The sequence below is a fragment of the Chiroxiphia lanceolata genome, chromosome 27 (genome assembly GCF_009829145.1).
Source record: "Chiroxiphia lanceolata isolate bChiLan1 chromosome 27, bChiLan1.pri, whole genome shotgun sequence".
NCBI classification, from domain to species: Eukaryota; Metazoa; Chordata; class Aves; order Passeriformes; family Pipridae; genus Chiroxiphia; species Chiroxiphia lanceolata.
In genome coordinates, this window is record NC_045663.1 from 3,719,243 (window position 1) to 3,727,961 (window position 8,719).

Here is an 8,719-nt window from a genome sequence, read left to right on the forward strand (position 1 = left end):
GGCTCCTTGTGCTCAAGTTCATGTTTAAGCCCACAACTGATCCTTCTGCCATCTTGAAAAGATGAAAAATATATGAAAAACTGAAAGCTTGTTTTGCTGTAATCTGAACTTTTGCTTGCTGCTTGACACAGTCAGCTCTCACACAATTGCCACTTCTGACCCTAAGAAGCTTCAACATTAACAGCCTTTCATGTGTTTAATGGCAAAGCAATGAAAGAATGTAGGATTTTTAAATTATAAAACTATCACAGAGATTTCTTTGAAGTTGGTTTTGACTGGAGCACATCCTTTCATTCCTACCATCTGCCATTCCATGGATCTCTCCAGACTGAGCACCACTGAAACCTGTTCTAGGTTTCCTCCTGAGCACCAATAATGAAGACTTGGCTGGTTAAATTTCTTCCTGAAGGTTCAGTGACCCAGGAAAATGCAGCTATCTCTGAATCTGGACACACTTGGCTATAAGTGAGCCAGTGAACACAGAAGTAGCTTCTGTCCTTTCTAACTGTGTGCACATGATCATCCCCATGAAACAGCTGAGTGAGGGACTGACATCCTTCTAAAAGTTCAGCAGATAAAGAAGAGCCTGCACATGTCTTTGTGGGAATGGAGAAGACAAAACTGCTTGATCAAACCCCAAAAGCAATAAGGGGAGGAGGGGAGATAAGGCTGCAATAGGAGAAGAAACCAGCAAAATCTAGTGGTGCATTAATGGTTGAATAGGTAAGGAATTAGGAGCAGTAGTCTCTGCACTCCTGCTGAAGGGGCTGGGAGCAAGCACAAAGTTAGGTGAAAAGGCACCTTGGGTATGATCACTAGCACAGGTTGCCCAGAGAAGCTTTGGCTGTCTCTGGATCCCTGGAAGTGTCCAAGGCCAGGTTGGACGGGGCTTGGAGCAACCTGGGCTAGTGGAAGGTGTCCCTGCCCATGGCAGGGGATGGGACTGGGTGGGCTTTAAGGTCCCTTCCAACCCAAACCATTCTGAGATTCTGTGAATAGGGTGATTGCTCTTAATTAAGTGGTCCCCCACTTAATCTGCCAGCTTTGAAGAGCTCCTGGCTGTGGCTGACATGACCATAATAAAGTAACATAGTCCAGGTGACGGGGCAAAAGAAACCTTCTGAAGTTCAACAAGAGGGAAAAATTCTTCCCCTGGGATGGATTAACCCCACACCAGAGAGTGCACACAGTTCCTTAATATTCCCTGCCTGTACTCGTCCATTCCCACATTGGGAAGCAAACAGATCCAGGAGGTGGCAGCAGGCCAAGGCTTGCTGCTCAGGTGGTGTTTCCCTGCATCCTCAGGGAAAAGAAGGTCTTTCCCACACAAAGGAAAACACAGAGCAGTTGAATGGCTGGGCTGATGGCTGTGCATTAGCAGGGGGTGGAGACCTACATGACCATAAGGAGGCTAAACACCATAAGAACATGTTGGTGCATAACTGGGATGCTTTCCTAAAGGATCTACATTTTTTATGGAAAACTCTTATGCAAGAACTAATGACAGCTGTCCTGATCTACTGCATCAACCCAAAAATAAGATATGGCAGTAGATTCCTGCTTCTGCTCCACTGCAGGTTAAGCAGTTAGGCAGAAGTGAAAAAAAAAGCAGCCCTTTAAAAATACCAGGGAAGATTCTCCTGGGCTAGAGCCAGTGGCTCTAGTTTTGGACTTGCTCAGGAGCACCTGCTGGGAGCAGAGTGATTCCTGAGAGCTGCTGGAGACACACAGCACACCTCTTCCCAGTGCTGCATCTCTTTCCTAGGAACTCTTGCAGAGGTGATCTAGAGAGTCAAACCTATTTTGGAGGTGAGAGTGAAGAGAATGGATGTGGAGACTGACAAACAGGAATTGTACTTAAACAGAAAAAAGAGAGATCAAAATTCAAAATACTGTGTTTGCTTGAATAAAGTTCCCACCAAAAGAAAAATACCACAGATTCATACCTAATGTTATGCTCAAATGCTGAAGAAGTTCAGAGCCTTGCATTTTCACCCACCATCACTATTTTTCTGTTCAAGTAACTTTTTTCCACCTCCTGCTTACACAACAGCACTGGGCCCATCAGTGCTGGAAGTCTGGGGTGCTGTGGTTCATTGTGGTGAGTGGGAAGCTCTCTCTTTGCTGTGTATGATACACAGTCTTCATTCCCTGCTAAAATTGAAAAAAAAGAGTATAAAATCGTTTGGGATACGTGGCAGGAGTTCTGGAACTTGTAGTAAACATCTTTTAGTCGAGTGTGTCTTTTAGTCGTGGTGTGGGTGGGGGTCAGGGCTGGCCCTGTGTGCACAGCAGTGCAGCCAAGTCACTGAGTCCCTGGGTGGTCTCCCCTTAATCACCTGCACAGATGAGACAATGAGCTGGTTTGAAACTCAAGATCTTCACAAGAAAACATTTCAGCAATTGGCACAGAAGATCTCCAAGTGGGAATTTCAGTGTGCCCCGAAGCCAACCTTCAGGCAGCACTGGAGCACAGAGCAACCCCCTGAGCCACAATCCTGGATGGAGAATGTGGAGAATCCAACCTGTGCTTCCACAGCTGCCTGAGGGGGGTCCTGTGAAATGGAACAAGGTGTATAGAGAGAAAATGCTTGTAAAGAGTCACCACAGACTGTTCCTGCAGACACAGAACCAGTCATGTGGGACAGATCTTCAGCAAGTGCCCAAGGTAGTGGGAGTGGCTTGGAATGCCAGGAATGTTTTAAGATCTTCACTAGTGATGGATGGTGCACCTGTGGCACTGGGGGGAGAACCCTGGGCCAGCTCCACTGCAAGTGGAGTCGACCTCCTCCTGTTGGAATGGCTTCATTCCCCATCAGAGCATCACTCTGTGCCAAGACCTATAATCTGGGCTTGGCACACAGTGATGCTCTAATGGGGAATAAACCCCAAAAAACAACAACAAAAACCAAACAAAACCATCCCAAAAAACTCCCAGCCCCTCCTCAAAAAACACCAAACCAGACCAAAAAAACACCCCACAAAACCAACAACAAAACCCCAAAAAACAAATGCTCTGTCCTTGTCTATGCCACACATACAGGAATAACCAGGCACAGGAATATAAAGAGGTCACACAACTTGTTCATTGTGCTGATTTTGTTCATTATGCTGATTTTGTTCCAGCATAGAGGTGTATATTCAAATCTAGAATACCAGGCACTGTTTTAACTAATACAGGTTGAGGTGTAGAATACCTTAGGATGAGCTTTGTGGCCAGACTGTATCTTAATATTTAGTACCCTTTATTTAACACTAAACCAGTCTTTCTGGTTTTGTTGAACCCTCCTTGTCTGAATGGAAGCAGTGACAGTCCAGACAGAAAGGCTGTCTTGCTGCAACTGCATTTTTTTTTGTTGGTTTTTTTTTTAAGAGCCAGATAACACAAGAAATGTCTCAATTTCTGTCTTCCCAGCTGCATTGCCTATCTAAAAGTGAAATGCAGGGCATACTGAACAGAAACACAGAGTGGAATTGCACCTGTTGTCAGTTTGTACTATTCCTGGATACACCTTGTAATTCAGGAGATATTTATTATTTTTTAGAAAGATGGACTGTTAGTGACCACCTTCCTTCCCAAGCAACAGCACAACATGCAGAGTAGTCAAACCCAGTTTATCAGTTCAACTGATCACATGGCTTTAAATTAAATCCCAAAAGACATTTTTTCACATCCTGGTGCAAGCAATAAAAAAAAAAAAAACCTGTTTCAAATGTAAAGGTGAAATACAAAATGGCAAAACTCGGTTCAAAAATTTAGTATCTTTATTTGAAGAGTTTTAGAAAATTTTTACAGTTTTAAACTAAAACAGACTAAAGGAAATTCCAGTGTTTTTTTAAAAGCAAAACAGAGAGAAAAAAAACCCAAACCACCACAATTTCAGTTGACCAGTCACTTTCAAGTTTTTCTTTCCTCATATCTACAGATGCCTGAAACAGGCTTCATTACTCCATGCAAAATCCCCTCTGCAGAAACCCTTGGGATATTTCTCATCTCTTGTCCTAAGATTCTGTCACTCCCCCATTAATTTTGAAACAGGGTTTTTCTCCGTGTTACGTCGCAGAAGGAAGAAGCAAATCTACATTTGGTCACTGGAAATGCTATGTATTACAATGTATTTACATATATAAAAATATATATATATATATTATGATATGCTGTGCAATTGGATACAAGGCTGTAATTCAGTTAAGAGGGAGGGCTGGTATCAAAACCATGAAGATCCACACACAGGGTGGAAAAAAGCCACCCAGACTGAAACGAAAATCTTATGCACATGTTACAGTAGAGACCTACAGTTTTGGAAAAACAGAAATGTTTACAAAAAAACGTCTTTTACTGTGTGGAAACAACATTGCTTTTCCCCTTGGTCTTTGCAACAGCTCTCTCCTACTGCCAGCACAGGAAGGGATCTGTGAGGTGACACACTCAGTTCTTCGTTATCACTTGCAAATATTAACAGCAGAAAAAAATATCTTCCTTGTACCATAGATATAGACAACCACAGAATTACTGATTTATCCCTCCTTGCAGATATCATGCAGAATTTTGCAAGTCATCACCCAGCAAGTGCTGCACCTTCCCCAGCCTCTGTGGAGGGAGAGGGACCCTCTTGCCATGGGGGTCAACAGCCCAGCAACCAGTGAGTTACAACTATGGACTGACCTGCAGGGTGTGTGGGACTGACTGACTGACAAGGGAAAGGAAATACAAGATAAAAACGAGGGAATCAGGGAAAGAGGTTCGTTTTATCTGCATCCCTGACCACATCCTTACAGAGAACGAAATCCCTCATTCTTTATGTCCCATCTGCACTTCATTTCCACAGCTTGCTTGTTTGGAAATAGTAGCCCCTCTGCAGGAAAAATACTCTAAGTAAGTTTTCACACAAATCTTCCCCCACTGGCCAACTTTCTTAGCTGTTTATTTTTTTCTGGGGGAGGAGTCGTTTTTTAGTGCATTTTTTTGTATTTTTTCCTTTTTTTCCTCTCTCTTTTTTTTTTTTTTTTTAATTAAGGGGCCAAACTGCATAGAAGACCTTAAAATAGCAAAAACATACCATAGGTTGGATCACAAGAAAATCTTGCCTTCAGCACCTGAAATGAGCTTTAAGTTTCTCCCTCATGTGCACATATGCAGAGTTAGATGCATTTGCAAGCGCTAAAATTAACAACCTTTAGTTTGCACTCCTCACAGCACTAGCCTACATACTATTATTTGAACACCAAAGTCCTTCCACAAAGACACCAGACATTTAAGACTGTTCTACTGATAATGTTACCTTCCAAAAATCAACTTCCTCACTAAAAGCAGCTACTGTCAAGCATCCAAGAAACGAGCATTAAGTGAATGGGTCTTGCTCTCATCTCTTACATCCTCTTTATACTGCTTGATTTTTGCCTCCAGCCTCTCACTCGATCCATCCCCAAAGCACCTCTGACTCTGTTTTAGTAAAGCAAACACTAGCAGGGGTCACAGGGTGGGTTGCTGGGGGGTTACCAGACCCCCACTCCCTCCAGCCCTGAAGAAACAAGGTCAGGAGTGAGCAGAGCATCCATGGGCACAGCTGTAAATCCAGATTTTTCTTTAAATAGTTTTGCTTTCATATGTTGCTAGGCTGAAAGTACCAGAGCTCATACTTCTAGGTGGAAAAGGTTTAGTGTGTTTAGCCCCATGACACCACCCAGGTGCCAGGCTGGGCACAGTGGCCAATTCCCTGCTCCATCCTTTTCAGACAGCACCAGGAGGGCATCAGACACAGAGATTTCCTCTTGCTGTCCCACAGCCAGTGCTGGCTCCATCAAAGTTTGAGAATCAAAAGGTTGCTGGAGAGGACAAGTGGCAAAGCAAGAGTTGAAGACAAGTGGGCAACGTGTTCACCCCAGCAAACACAGACCTTTCCCACTGATGAGGCACTGGAGAATCAGCCTGTCTCCTACATGGGCTCATTGCCAACTTAGGGGCTGCTCTAACATCTGTCATGTACATTTTTTGAAGTCTCCACTGACAACTATGAACAAAACAGATTATGACCCAAACCAGAATGAACTGCACCACTGTGGGTTTTTTCTGGTCAAACTAACCCTGAACCCACTGTTTTGAAGTTTTTGTTCAATGTGAACTGGAACAACTTCAGTCAGAGCAGAATAATAAAATCCCCTCCTGGTTTCTTGCTGTGGAGTGCATGCCAAGGACTGTGCTCCTCCCCAAACATCACCAGCTCCCCCCCATCCCAGTGTTCAAAGCTTGGATCCACACTGGAGAAGTGGCAGGTTTGTGGCACTTCCCTGACTACAGATACACGTTTCAGATGAAAAGAGCTATTTCTTTCCTTTACAAATCTCTGGCTTAGTGAAAAGGTTCTTGTGTTGGAAATATCAGCTACAACCCTTGTGTACAACCCAACCCTGAGGGTCTGGGCTCGGGGAAGCCCCGCTGGAACCACTGGTCCCACTGAACAGGACATTGCTGCTCCTGCCACAGTGTCATGTTCTCAGGGCTGGAGATCTTTCAGCAGCACTTGACTGCTGAACAGTCAGGTGTTGGTTGTCTGCTGCTGCAGGGCTCCCTACCAGCCCGAGTCACCAATTTTTTTAGGAGATGTGATAGAATCTTACAGTCACAGAGTGGTTTGGGTTGTAAGGGACCTCAAAGATCGTCTCGTTCCAACCTCCTGCCATGGACAGAGATGCCACTCACAACATCAGGTTGCTCAGGGTTGCTCATCCTTGAACTTCCAGGGATGGGGAATGAACTGGTGATAACTAGTCCACTTTGAGACCGTGTCTCTGCACATTTTCAGCTAACCAGTGTTCACACTAAACACCCAAGGTCAGTTCACAACACACAGCACATGTGCGTCAGCAGTTCTCAACAAAAAATTCTAGCTTGCAGATTTATCTCTCTGAGATAAACACCTGGATGAAGTTTGCTGTCTGGAGCTAAACTTGCATGCTAACATGCAGGAAAATATTAGGAGAAACTTGATAAACTGTAATGCCACCTTCAGCTAAGGAAGGTGGCTCCAAATTATTGTAGGAGCACGAGCACCTGTAGCTCTTGTCTGCTGGACTCACCAGCACCTTCTGGGAAAACAGAACCAAGTCTGAGTTACTGCACCACATGAAGTTAAGTCCTCTACTAGTTCCTGAAATTGTGGATGACTGTGTACACTGTACTAGTTCCCAATTCAAGAAAATCCAGTTTAGACACATTATTTATCACCTATCTCTACAGATGGCAAAATGTCATCTTTACTCCACATAATATGAATATTTACCTGCAAAACTGGAAAAGGTGAAACCCTTATAGAAGAACACATAATTGATAAATACAGAAGATACAGAGGGTCAGTGAAGAGACAGTTCTCTTAGGCCAGTGCCCATAGGAAACTTCTGGTAGCACACAAAGCTGTCCTGTTCTGAAATGTTTCAGGATGCCAGAAGCAATTCAACAAATTAAACATTAAAAAGAAAAAAAAAGTAAAAAAAGGAGTAGAAAGAGCCCTGCAGCTATCTAACATGTGCTTTCTTGATGTGGTTTCCTTTCAGAGGATTTATCACCTTTAATTAGCAAAAGACCCAGTCTGTGTCACAAGATCTGAATTGTCAGTCATGGTGCTCGCAGAACTCCCTGACAGCACCGGTGAGATGTAAACTGAGCACTCTGTGATAAAGTTCATGCTATAACAGCATTAAATCCAAGGAAGCCTGACTTTTAGACTACACCTGGGCAGGTGGGCCAGGGCTTGGCTGGCCCCAAAGGTCAGGGGTGTGACACGACTCTGGTTCAGTTCTCTGCTCTCAGAACCAGAGGAGTTCATGCTCTGGCCACAGCCCTGCCCTGCTCACACTCCTGGAGCCAAGCCCTTCATCTGGCAGACATTCTTAGATTTTTCTACCACCAGCACCAAAATTCCCTTACTGTTAATTGAAGTCTATTAATTCTAATGTCACTTGAAAGTGACAAATTGTTTTTCCAATTTGCAGCAGCATTTCAGATTTTTGGATATTTATCATACATGGTCTTGGGTCTTCTCTTTGGAGTAAACTCTTCCACTGCCATTCTTGTTCTGACTCTCCTCATGCTTTCTGAGCCATCTTCAGTTTTCTCTCCACCCTACCCAGCACCACTGGCACAGAAACCTAAACTGAAAAGCTGTTGGTGCAGCTCTGTTTCCATGCCCTGCCCCAGCTGGGAAACCACATATGAAATTAAAATACCTAAAGATTCATTGTTCCTTGTTGCTGATGTTTTCTGGAACCTTCAACCACAGCTGCCTGAAGATGCAGCCCTGACACAGATTTCCTTTTAAAACATTGTATTTGTCATGGCAAAAGGCACCATCTCTGCAGGCTTTGGAGGAATGTTTAGATTTGTTGGTGTGTCTGTATTTCACACCTGTGCCAAGCATTGACACACATTAATGCACAGTGCTGCTTAGCCAGCTTATTCACCCAAATGTACAACAAATAACACAGCAAACAATGAAACCATGCACAAAATAGTTTTGTTCACTGATAGTCAGTGGAGCTGGCATTAAGAAGAAATATTACAGGGCTTTATGTCCTATGCAGCCTGTGCAGTGCAAGAAACCAGAAACATGTACCCAACCACTGGGCTAAAGACAAGAACTGCAGGAACCTGCACTAAAACAGCTGCATGTGAGCTGTAACTTCAAGGCAACACTGTTCCCAAACACCCAATACAGGCTTTTTA